The following is a 13,607-nucleotide window of genomic DNA, read 5'->3' on the forward strand; positions in this document are numbered from 1 at the left end:
ACATGTAAATAAGACCAGAAGATCTGAACCCAAGAATACAGTTGATCTAAACACAAGAGTTCCCACTTAAATCAACAATGTTAAATTCCTCTTCATGTTATTTTAAAGACATCAAACAGACCCAAGAAGCGCGTGTAGCAGGTACTGGCGATGCTGGCCACCCAGTCCCGATCTGTTATTCGACTATTCCTGATGCTTATTACAACGAGGTAAAGTCCAGTTTCGGTCAGTTTAGTGTGTTGCTGTGTGTACCTGGCCGAGCCGAGCTCCACTGACAATGCGCGCTGCGGTGGGAGGCGATCCATTCAACAACGCGCTCAGCAATTACCAAACTACTTTTTCTTATTTTCGTTTAGCCGCATAAAGATTCAATGTACATGAATTACTATTGTGTGTCACATAAAGTTTATTTATTATTGCATTTGCCCTGGAAGACGTTATATCTTGTTGAAAAAGTTAATATGCAGGTACGTATACCTAATACCTACGTGTGTATAATATTGGGCTCTACAGCATTGTATTATAAGTTTCATTTCAAGCTTATAGTCGTAAAAATACTTTCTCGTTTGTACCTATAGGTATGGTTCGATGCAGACTGTTTATCTGTCAAATTATCTATGCATAAAATACATTCAGCTAGATCATTATCGTGTCAATAAAATAAGTAAATATATTCCACTCAGTCAAGCTCCGAAGCCCTGCAATAGTCGAGCAATTTGCATTCAATAACTAACCACTCACAGCTTGATCTTATCTCTTTAAAGCTCTAACATGTTTTACACTCGTTTGCAAATTGTAACTGACAGCCACAAATCAGATCTCGTTACGTCCGTTCTTGTTTGTAGCGAGCAGAGGAAATGGGCTATTTCAGCCGGTCTTACGCTATAAATGGCATGTACGGGGTAATGGCGGGGACTTTATGAGCACCTGTACATTTTGCGGAAGAGTCTGCCCGATGACGTCACGGGTTTCTGCGCCGGCGCCGGCGCCACATTTGCTGCGCACATGATCGACAGTCGCTGCGATACGAAATAAATCACTCCTCTGTTCTTATCTACACACAATGCTCAAACACCCGTCTGAGTGCTTTGAAATTTAGAACAAAGGTGATTCGATTACATATTAGGTACATAGGTATATTTTTATTTGGTTCTCTAATCCTTTCGAACCACAAACAAAAATGTATCTCAACAGGTTTCTCCCAACTTACAAAAAAGTCTTGAGAATGCATAACAGCCGAATAACAAGGCGTGCGTGCGCGGTCTCACACACGTGGCGTAATAGTTTTTTGCACCTGCTCCTGCCAGGGATGCAGCCGCCGGGAGCCGCGCGAGCGTAGCACAGTGGCTCACAAGCTCACTCCAACAAAGGAGCACACCCGCTCCATTAACTAACCAAATCAAATTACATTGAACAGCTGGTTCTATAGCCAATTCAAACAATAGGGAATCCAACTGTCCGACAAATAGATGTCTCCATTCTAAACGAAGCGGTCCCACTTTTGATTTTAAACTTCAGTTATTCCTCTAGGTATTTCAGCTCACCCGACTCTTTCCTAGAATTACTTGGCCTCTGCATTCACAGCTACTATACGTAATCTAAGGTCAGATATTTACTGGTCCACTTCAGACTATGTGGTCGATAAGCCTAGTGAACAAGGGCTTTGCAGGCCTGCACGCGTCAATCGGCTCATACATAAAGCGATGCAATCAATAACAATGCCCTCCAATGTCGGGCGCCTATAAAATGTGCATGAATGGAAGTAGGTGGTGTATCGAAATCTACGTGCACAATGATACTTTAGTAGGTTACAAGGCGCCGGTTCTCGGAATCCAATTCATTGTTGAATAATTCGACAAATCCCGACAATAAATCGCAAAGGGTCGGGACTCGGGACTCGGGAGTGGCAACCGCCCCTCCACGGGGTGCAGCGCGGACGGCAGTGAAACACAAACACACTTATTCCAAGTTTTGTTATTATAATGTAACTAACATCCCACGTGAAGAAACATATAACTAGTTCCAAAAAACAAGCTAGGGTTTAGATTAGTCTGTCTTTGAGTTTTTTTACTTATAAAAATATATTGTTCCTCTAAAAAAGTGTCTCTGTTGAGTTAAGCGGTGAGTTATTTCTTCCGACGATCCCTCCCAGTCCCAGTGCCCTTAGGACACGAACAAAAACAAAGTGAAAAATATCTGAAGCATAAAGCCGAAGCTCACGAGAGCGGTCGATGTCGATGTCGTCATTACGAGAGTTTGATTTTTGTTTATCATGCCCCATAATTTAGCGATCGAATTGTTTCGTGATTGAGGTAGTACCCAATCAAATTGTACACAACCACGTATACGAGCTGCGGTATTCAGTCGGGCTTACCGGGAACACTTAGCGAAGTTTGCAGAAGGAGTAGGACGTTGCTCTGAGTCTTGGTAGATTTCTGCGAACGGAGCAGTAAAGCAAAACCACTTGACTACTTACTTTGTTCATTTTCATTCGTATTTCAAACGTCGCTTTGGCAAATACACATAGATAACTTTGTGTTTGTTCTCACGGATTTATAAAAAATAATTAAGTATTAGATAAATTTTCACAAGAATTACAGTGATATATAATTTAAAAATGTGATGAAAAAAACACAATTTGAACTGTTAATTATCTTAAGATGATATTAATGGCATTATTCATAAACGCGCTACAAGCCTGAATTAGCTATTAATCGTCGTAAATAAATATTGAACATAAAATTGTCCACAAAAAAGGTTCTGTACACTATTTCCCTACGATCAATATTTAATGAGATATTAAAGGGGGTAAATTAATAATAATCAATTTCCAGGTCCCTATTTTTAGTTTTTCGTAAATGACTCGTAAACGGTGGCCCATAGCAAAATAAATTCTTAATGTTCTTGTAAATAAATAATCGACATAAAAAAGCTATTAAAACGGGAAAGTTAAATAATGTGTAGAATTGATTATAATTAACTTTCCCTCTTTAATACCTCATTAAATATTGATCCTAGCGAAAAAGTGTAGAGAACCCTTCGGTACACGGCGGGAAGAAATTGATAACTCGAGATACATATTTAATTTTGCTATGGGCCACCATTTACGAGTTATTTACGGATAACTAAAAATAGGGACCTGGAAATTGATTATAATAATTAACTTACCCCCTTTAATACCTCATTAAATATTGATCGTAGCGAAAAAGTGTACAGAACCTTTTTTGTGGACAATTTTATGTTCAATATTTATTTATAATATTGTTTTGCAACGGGCCACCGTTTAGGAGTTATTTACGAAAAACTAAAAAAAAGTGACCTGTGAACTGATTGTAATTAACTTTCTTTCTTTAATATCATTTTAAATATTGATCCTAGAGAAAAGTTATCAAGATGTTTTTTGGAGGAAATTTTATGTAGATAATTTATTCTTAAAAACCTATTTTGCTATGGGACACCGTTTACGAGTTATTTACAAAAAACTAAAAAGGGATTTTAAAATTGATTATAATTAATTTTCCCGCTGCTTTGTCTTTTTAAATATTGATCCTAGCGAAAAGTGTTCTGCATGTTTCTTGTAGGAAATTTTAAGTTTGTTATTTATGTATAAGATTTTTTTTTGCTGTGAGTCATACTTTACAAATTAGTAACGAAAAAATAAAAACAAGGAACCTTAGAATTTATTATAATTAACCTTCCCTCTTTATTACCTTTTTAAACATTGGTCCCTGCGAAAAGTGTATCTCTAAGTATCTTTTTTTGTACAAAATTTTGTGTACATTATTTTAACTGAGATTATATTAACTTTTAACAACATTTTTTGATATTGGCCACCGTTTACGAGTTATTTACGAAAACCTAAAAAAAGGGACCTTAGAAGTGATTATAATTAACTTTCCCGCGTTAATATCTCTTTAAATATTGTTCCTAGCGAAAAATTTTACGGAATCTTTCTTGTAGGCAATTTTATGCAGATTACTTATCTAGTAAAACATTTTTTTCTATGAGCCACCTTTTAAGAGTTATTTACGAAAAACTAAAAAAAGCGACCTTTAATATCAAATATCTCACTTCCGGTCAAGAATTCGATCAAGCAACTGGCAAAATCGGTTTCAGCGGGCTCTAATTAGGTTAAAAAACCCGGTTGCCAAAAAGTAATATGATTTGCCAGCCGAAATCGAATTTTACAAAAATAAGACCAGCCTAATATGCATGGGCATGAACACCCCAATAATGTAAAATGGTAATCCTGCGTGGTGCAGCCACTCTGCGTATTGGCCGGTGATAAAAACGCATGCCTTTACCGCTCGTCTTTTGTTTTTGCTGATCAATTTTTACTCGGCAATTTGACTGCAAATCACACAACTCTGATTGCAGAGCACAATAATGAGCTGCCTCTAATGCAGGTAATATCGCCCTCTCTTCTATTTTTTTAAAGCTCATGACACATGACTACCGCTGTTTATTTTTCTGAATTTTTCCACTACTTCCTACACCCGAGGCTGATATTCATCGTTCTGTACCGTGAACGAAGATCTAGATTTATGGATGTTAAAGCTGTGACGATGTCTTATTTTGTTATGGCTTAGGTACCTACCTACTGACGGATATCCGTCATAATAATATTAGTTCCATGTTTTACCAAGCTTTTACTTCCACTATAGTGAGCCGGCTACAATCATATAAAGACTACATTGCAATGCGAACAGCGCCCGTCCAGTCATTACAGCATCCCCCGCGCCGACCGCCGCCGGCCGCCGGACTCCCAACGAGCACTTATTAAAGAAAGGGTCGCGCCGACCGTCTACGCGGCGACCTTCACCCACAAATCTATAACTATACGTAGTATATATACGTATATACATTATTCGTAAGAGGAAAAGTTATCCGCACGGCCGGGGCTATAGTGTGGGCTATATTTTGTAGCAGTTATAAAAAAACTAAGTGCTTAACGAAGTACCCACTTTTTAATCTAGGTATAATTTGTTTGTTCGGAAAACCTATTCAAAACTTTAGTTATTAATAATACAAGCGAAGTACACGTAATAACTTGCATATCGAGTTAGACCAAGAAAAGTCTGCAGCAATTTTGATAGCCCACGAAGTGAGAGTGTTATTTATACGTCTTAGTTCATAGAAGATTGACGTTTAAAATAACACTTGCACTACATGGGCTATCAAAATCGCTGCAGACTTTTCTTGGTCTAACTCTATCAAAGCTAACAATAGAGACGATTGTATATAAATAGTTATTTGTTTTACAAAGGGGCAAAGTTATGTTTAACCGCTCGTGTAAATTGTAATACCCGAGCAAATGAAAGATTTAAAAAATGAATGAAAGATTTCGAAAAGTGGAATCTTGAACTTTGCGAGGGTTTCAAGTTCAAGGCACGAGCGTTAAACAAACTTTGCTCCCGAGTCCCGAGAGAAACACAACATTTATCACCATTCATTTTTTTATTTTTTTTTATTAGCCTATGTGTGTGTCCCACTGCTGGGCAAAGGCCTCCCCTCTCCCTTTCCAATCCTCCCTGTGCTGAGCAAGATCCCGCCAATCCCGCTGGAAAGCATCCAGGTCGTCCCGCCATCTCTTTCTCGGTCTGCCTCTCACCACCATATCATTGCAGGGAAAATACTAACAGTAAAATATTACAAATCAAATTTAAATGAACGTTATTAAATATTTATCACTCAAAATCCAACCTTTGGCAGGTTGAATTTTGAGCCAATAACTCAAAATTTTCATCAGATTACTTTGCCACACATGTGGATAAAATGCAACTTGCTTGCTTATCACTTTTCGAAGTGCAAATAGAGACTTTACGAGCTGAAACTGTTATTACTATTACACGGTGAAAATATTTATAACAATCGGTAATACGGTAAAGTAAAATGCGATATTCTTAGCGGATGTTTGTACCAAATCAAAGTTTCCATCAAAGGGCACGTGCCCGTTGTGGCGCGGAGTAAAGGGTTCAATTAGGTATGGAACGTACTTCAACGGAAGCGGCACTTGTTTGATCCTAATACTTACTGTATTGTTTCACTATAATTGTAAATTTTAAACCTACATGCGTAGAATCGACTAAAATTGCCGGAACCGGACTTGGGCAATTACGTTTGGATAGGTAGAGATTCTCTATTAAAATATCCTTTAATAGAATGTTTTGTGTTTTTTTTTATAATGTATCTAGTACTTATATTAGGTTATTTATTAGTTATGTTATTTTAAACAATACTTACACAAAACCTAAAACTAATAACAACTAAAACTAAATTGTTTATACGACAACGGTTACACTCACTTGAATTTTTAGTAAAAATTCAAGTGAGTGAAACCGTTGTCGTATAAACAATTTAAAACATATGTCTCACGAAAGTTTAATATCGATGAACTAAAACTAAATATAAAATATCTGTCCAAAGCTACCCGTTTCTGGAATGGAAGTTATACATATGTGTAAATAAATGTGAAAACTGCGAAGTATTTACACTACTTACCGTAAAATGGGGTGAGTAGGGTCAAAACTAAAATTCAAACCTCGATAACAATTTATTTTTACATATGAAAACTGAATAGTGTATATAATAAGTGTTCCGGACGTTTGTATTTTAGTTTTTATTTTATTTTGGGTAGTTCCATTTCATAATTTTGACGATAAAGAGGAAAACCCACCTCACCCCGTAGTGCCTCGTATTTGGGGTGAGAGAGGGGTTTTCATACAAAGGTGATTTTGGAAGATTGTTGGATCGATACTTTTTTTATTATGCGTATTACTATAGCTCCATTTTAAATTGGATTGGATACATTATTTTTGTAGCAGTAGCCTTAAAATCCCTTCTCACCCCCCCTCTCAAACCTTCTCTCCCCATTCATAACCCACCTCTCCCCGCGAAACCTACTCACCCCGTTTTACGGTACTGGTCTTATAATTATTTCGAGCATAAGTATAGCACGTGTCAACAGGGCGAGCAAATATTTCATCTCCCATACGACACGATGTTCCATTTTCACCGTTATCTCTGTAGACACAGCTAGGTATATAACTTTCGTAAGATACGCGGCGCACGTGGCGTGATTTTGTCAATTTCATGAATTTCCCTTTATCCGGAACATTTGTATTCATGACGGGGCGTTTAGTCGATACCTGCCGTCCTTCGCTTCCTTTGAAACAAATCAACAATTTAGTGAGTGAGCCATCTGTTCCGCGGGGCGCGAGCGCTCAAAGCGTACGTGACATCCTCTTAACGTCGACGCGACTCTCAGGGTGGTGACATGACGTGTAATATCCATCGATCACACCGCGGTTCGTATAACTCGATAATGACATTACGAGCACGTGACGAAGGGACGTAAATCATATTTGCGTGGGCAAACATTTCTTTAGCTACGGCGTAGCGATCGTAGCACTAGAAATTTGCATAAAAATGCGAAACGCTCGCTCGAAAGCTTCCATCGCCTTTTGGTAAAATGACAACGCAATAGCGATAGCGGGACCCTAATTACTTCTACGTGGAAACAATAGATGCTCAGTATTTCTAAAGGACCATTGTCTTGGGATGCCACGATTAATTTAGGGTCGAGAGTGTTTTTCGTCTTGACGCTATAAAATGCAGATTACCATAACTACGGGTATCGTCGGTACGAGAATTGTTACCAATATAAATTTCTGTTATCAATATAAATCAAAATCAAATTACATGTATCATCTTTTTTCACACACAGTTTAAAATTACTTATCGAAAAACAAAAGAAAGGATGTTGCCTCTGTCTCCTTTGATATAGGTCGAGAATGTAGAGCGATTGTAATTTGTCGTGGTTTTCTATTTGTGTCTATTTTGGTGCCTTACCGTCACGCTTAATAAATTGAGGGACTAGGGTTACTTTATACGAGTCACCAAAATATAATTATGTTTTTATTCGGCTATTATTAATGCCTCGTGAATCTCTTGATGTTTCTGTCACAAAGCATGGTCATAATTTTAGTTTAAAATATTCTTATGTTTGAACTAAATGATTTAACTATTAGCTAATCCCATTCATTTACTAACGTAGATGCGTGGTCTAAACTTCTAATAGGGTAATAGCAGCATTTGGAAGTTTAATTATTTTCAATGAAAGAGCGCAGTTATTCGGTCAGTCACATTCATTAACGCGAGCAACTCGGGCCAATTAAAACAATCTGACCCTTCTGGAGTAGAACAGCTTTCCGGTTCCGATCGCGTCTAGTGCGCTGCATTAACCATAAACAATATTTCGATTAAGTGCTTCTAGTTACGTAACAGTTTCAGTTTATTTGGTTCAGAGTAGGGATTGCACAATCAACAAAACGTGTGGAATTAATAGGTATTTTGTCTAGCAATTGACTACAAGACCGGGATGTCTGCTTCTTTTTTCAAACAGAGTGACTCGCTTAGTACATTTCTAAAATCCCTTTTTTTGGAAAAAAAAGAATTACAGCCCTAAAGAATTTAAGTTCAAATAAAGTTAAGTAATAAAGACTGTGACAGATGGACCGAGTCACATCGATGCGATGATTCCATAACTCCCGTTTTCTTATCATTTTTGGCTCAGAATACTAAATTGAAATCAGTTTTTAGAATTCCATAGTCAAAATGGCAAATTTTACTCGGAAACTGTAAGGTACATTTTAATGAAATTTGGAATTAGGTGCATTTGTGCGCCACTTCTTAGTTTAGAAGTAAAAATTAAAAATATATTTTTACTTCATATATGTGTCTAAAAAATTGAGGCGAAATCATCAGTTGTATATCGTTCGATAGATCTTTAAACTTATCTTCTTATTAAAACGACGTAAGTGCCGCGAAGATACACCCTTTTGTATTAAAATTATTCTTAAAATGCATATGGTTATCAGTGGACTGTCATTGTTAAATCAAGGAATATCTTTAAAATGACTTATTTAAGCCATTATGACCTATAATCTTGTCGCATGCACATACGCTCTTTTAGTAACGGTGGAAATATCTTATCAGACACCGTGCACAATGTGGTAGCTAATTTCGTCCGAGCACTGAAGTAGCAGAGTGGCGCAGTGGAAGCGTGCTGGGCCCATAACCCAGAGGTCCGTGGATCGAAACCACGCTCTGCTAGACTAATTTTTATTTTTTTCCTCTTTTTAATGCTGTAAGGTAAACGTACTGGTGCTCGACGCAGTCCCATAGAGGTAACAGCAAGGTATCATCTAGTGGGCATTAGCATGTCGAGCACTAGTACGTTTATTTACCTTACTTGATGCGTGATGAGTTATGACTTTCAAAAGTATCTTTTAAGTATTGATTAAATTAGAAAAGAAATGCAATCATTTCGTGACTGTACCCCGATGCCACGTAAAATTTATGGTTGCATGAGTTTACTAGGGGTTTTAAACTAATATAACCTACGTTGCCCATCAGCCGAATGATGATGACCGGACACTCCCTCACTTTCGGGTTATACGAGGGTCCGTCCCTCATGCCAGGTATGAGGGTGGCACCGGCTAAGTAATGGCACGTGGTAAAGGTGAACCTATAATGTATATTAATATCATGTTACTTATTATAGTCGACGTGATAAGCGATGGCGTAAGTTATGAGATCATTTTTGATAAACTTGTGAACCGATTATCACCGACCGTGCGTTTTGCAAACAATGAACTACATATACTAGGTTTTGTTAGTGTCTATTATGGACTGGACAGATAACTTCTGGATGGTTAGATGAGGTGTCCCGTTTGCAGTGTGTATGTCACTGTATGTGTGTGTTCGTGTCTGGCTCCGGTCCCGTGGGCTCCCCTCACTCCAAACAAAACGCAAATTATCAAATTATTCTACCAAACGGTCTTGATCGTGAATAATGAACGAATTCCGGCATTCAATTGAATTATTTAATATAAAAATATATTTATTTCATAATTAAAATAATACATAAACTAAACATAAAACTAATTAAAAACTAAACTTAAATATAAACTAAATAAGTATAAAAAATTGCCTACTGAAGCCCGTCCCGGGCTGCCCCCGACGCAAAGGTGCCCATCACGCTCGCTGCGTTGCCGCGTTGGACTGCGATGGACAGCATTTGCATCAGGAAAAACCCGGAGCGGGGGTCAAGGCCTCTTTCTAGCAGCCTATTATTTAATTAATTTGATTCGACCAATGTTGACTGACAATGTTTTCAATTAAATAGGTACTCTTCCATATATATTATGAATGTACACCAACCATAAATATATGAGTATTTTATGTGACTTAAGCTTAAGACTAAACCTTTTCATTTCCTTTTCCGATAAAACAACGCAAACCAAAATTCTAAAATTCTAGTAATGTTGTTTACACACTTCGTTAATATTTTAATGTAATCGATTGTTTTTATTGCGTTATTCAATTACAATTTCAAAGAAATACATTTAAGGTCTACGTAGCTAGAGTAAGAAACTACATTTTACATACAATAGATACAGAAGACGATAGATTAGACGGATGGAAATTCTGGGGCGTTAGCATTAATTACATTCACTAGGACACTATTTTTTATATTCATCCTAAACGGTAAGTCTAAGAAAACTCATTGGGAATAAATCCTATTTCAGGTTACAGTCATAATAATTTCTGTATGGCTTTTGATATTTACAACGCAAACCAAAATTCTAAAATTCAAGTAATGTTGTTTACACTACTTGAATTTTAGAATTTTGGTTTGCGTTGGGTCTCTTTATTATGTAAACTTACTTAGTTTTTGTAAAGGGATTTGACCCAGCCAAAGACCATACAATTGCGAGATCTTCAGCTTTGAAAGTCGTTCTTTGGGGTACAAGCTTTCAGCCTTACAAGCGTTCAGGCTTCTGGGCATTAATGTTTAGAAAAATAAACACTAAAAATAAAAGGGAAATTAATAATGTGCCTTAACTAAGCTAAAAGCCCCAGTTAAAAAAAATCCTAGATATGTTAAGATTATAACTACGCTTAAGAAACTGAAATGATTGTTAAATTGAAATAGACCTACTTTTTTATTAATACTTAAAATATATTACTTACTCAACTTTACCTTTTTAAACAGACTGTACCTATACCAACTTGAATTGTTTGCGTACCAAAGGCATCACACTCGTGTGCAACCCTGGCTGTTTACGGATGAATGACAGGGACTCAGCCACATCCATCTATGGCAGGTACACGGAGAAAGTTGGAATCACGATCCACCATACACTCGCCGACATGACTTGTCTAGATACCTGTACCTGTACCTACATGTCTCGGAATGGAAAGGAATTCTATGTCTAACTTCCTCAGTTTCCATGTCGTTTCAACCTAACTTTCGTTGAGGGTCATAGCATAGGACTCATAGGTACCTACTTGAGACATGCCTAATCTGTATTGTGTATATTCCGTAAGTATCGGTCATATAATCGCTCACAATTTTGGTACAGGCCTACCTATCTATATGTATACAACGTCGGCCACTGTCTTAACTTTCGAAGACAGAAAAAATAAGAAATGTGCCATATATGTACAACAATTAGCGTACCGTACGTCACGTTAAAATTTTCTAATTGAAACCTTATCTAATTATCAGCACAAAGGGATACCTTCCTTCTATTAAAACCTGTGTGATAATGATAAAACATGATCACATGATCTATTAGATGTTATCCACGCAAGTTACAACTTTTATTAGAGATTTTGTCTGTCGAGCAAAATATTACATCTCCTTGATCAACATCGGTATACAGTACGCACACCTTTGTCCTGTATACTACGAAACACACGAGCAGCATAAAGGTTCGCATTTCCGTCGCCTATAACGGCCATGACCCCTAGAATGAAAATCGGACGGAATTAAATGCGTCATAATCACTTAGCACTTCTGCCTGGTATAACACGTACATTTTGTAAATCATTACACACTCAATGAGTCACCCTACACTTTTTAATATTTAAGCATTGATCGATTGGAATTTTTGTGAGATCATAAAGTGTGGCAACGGGTCAAATTTCAAGTGGTTTATAATTTCTTAAATCTTAATTTACAGCTTCTCAGTACTCCTCCAGATTCCGGGAGGCCACCCGCGCCGTGGATAATTCAGTCCGTTTACGTATAACTCATGTGCAGGCGCATTTATAAGGCTTGTGCTCAATATGCGTCTGGTGTGACGGATGTAGCGGTGGAGCACCCGAACCGAGTGGCCCACGAACATACCGACCCCTGACCCGTCCTCACCGGTTCCACACCTCATAACCTAAAGCATAACAGTTTATGGAAAATAGGTGCCCAATTATTATGGTTCAACGATGGGCAGCTGTAAAATTGACAAGCCTACTTAACCTGTACAAATAGACAGGTAGTTTCGCGTTATGTAGCTAATGAAGACTTTCACAACACTATAACAAATTAGCTGCACGTAACCTGAATACTAATTCCAGAATCGAATAGGTACTGACTACGAGTTAGTCTCCTGAGCACATTAAATGTTGGCTATCCGTAAGTCGTGTCCATTAATCGCACTGGTAGTTAATTACAGATCCCGCCGCCGCATTCTCTGCTTTTGATCAAAATTCTATTTATCTTCATTAACTAGTGCTTATCACGGCGGCTTTTATTAAATTAGATCTCATACGGGTTAATAAAACAGACCGCTAGTTTAATGGTACTTTAACCAAATAAAGGGACGAAAGTTTACATTAAGTAGACCGTCGTTTAGCTGACCAGAGACAAATAAATTTCTACAATAAATGGGACAATGTCAATTTCTACTACTAATTAGAGTAAAGTACCTTAAGTAATATCAATGTTATTTACTGTTAGCATTCGCAGAACGGAAGAGTTAAATAGTAGGTATATGAAATTTACTGTATCAAAACCTGGTCACGGATTAGTCCGTGCTTAGGCAACTAATTCAATCCATACGAAATGAGTTCACCTCTAATCTTAATTCGTACAAACGTTATTTTCTTTTGTCTCAAAATGGGACATACACGATGCCCGTGCTCGTGTCTTGCAGCATTGTTTGTCCAGTGTCGAAACTTATGTGACGTCAACTTGTACACCCAGATGCCTGACGCAACACGACCTAACGCGCAATTGCCGCAAACACAGATCTCACACAATGTACTTACAGTAACCTCATCAACGTTTCTGACTAATAAATTTTAAAAGACATTAAATGTCGTTAAAATGGACACCTTAAATGGTATACAAATGGCCGGCGCTGCTCTTGTTGGTTTCACCGCGCCCGCTCGCCGGAGTGTTTGGCGAAACCTCTTATTATCATGTCTAAATCAGTCGTAATGATAACAACTTCCAACACAATAGGAGTCATTGCCTTTTCCAGAGACCGTTTAAACGTTTTCAGTTAGTACTTTATTTAATATATGAAGGAACCAACTTACACGAAACATTAAATTCAACAACTTCCTTAATTTTATTGATTTTAGAATTATAAGTAGAGCACCTAACTTACCTAAGCAGCAATTATTCGAAACATGTTTTTATTTAATGCTGTTCCACCACCTATTTCTAAGGTGTAAGTATGTTGTTAAGTGAACTTATCATATATAACCCCATGCTTGAAGTAATTTAATGTACCCAGGCATTGTTTATATTCTAG

The 13,607-nt window shown here is 37.4% G+C and overlaps 1 protein-coding gene and 1 non-coding gene across 3 annotated transcripts in view; one reads left to right on the top strand and one right to left on the bottom strand.

Annotated features, from left to right (window-relative positions):
• Positions 1–13,607, bottom strand: part of LOC134790650 (tensin-1) — a 127,563-nt gene that overhangs the window by 95,318 nt on the left and 18,638 nt on the right. The gene's annotated exons all lie outside the window — the stretch shown is intronic.
• On the top strand, positions 9,043–9,114 carry Trnam-cau (transfer RNA methionine (anticodon CAU)). Its single transcript has one exon. It is a non-coding gene; the product is annotated as a tRNA-Met (tRNA).

Source organism: Cydia splendana, chromosome 5 (genome assembly GCF_910591565.1).
Source record: "Cydia splendana chromosome 5, ilCydSple1.2, whole genome shotgun sequence".
Classification (NCBI taxonomy): Eukaryota; Metazoa; Arthropoda; class Insecta; order Lepidoptera; family Tortricidae; genus Cydia; species Cydia splendana.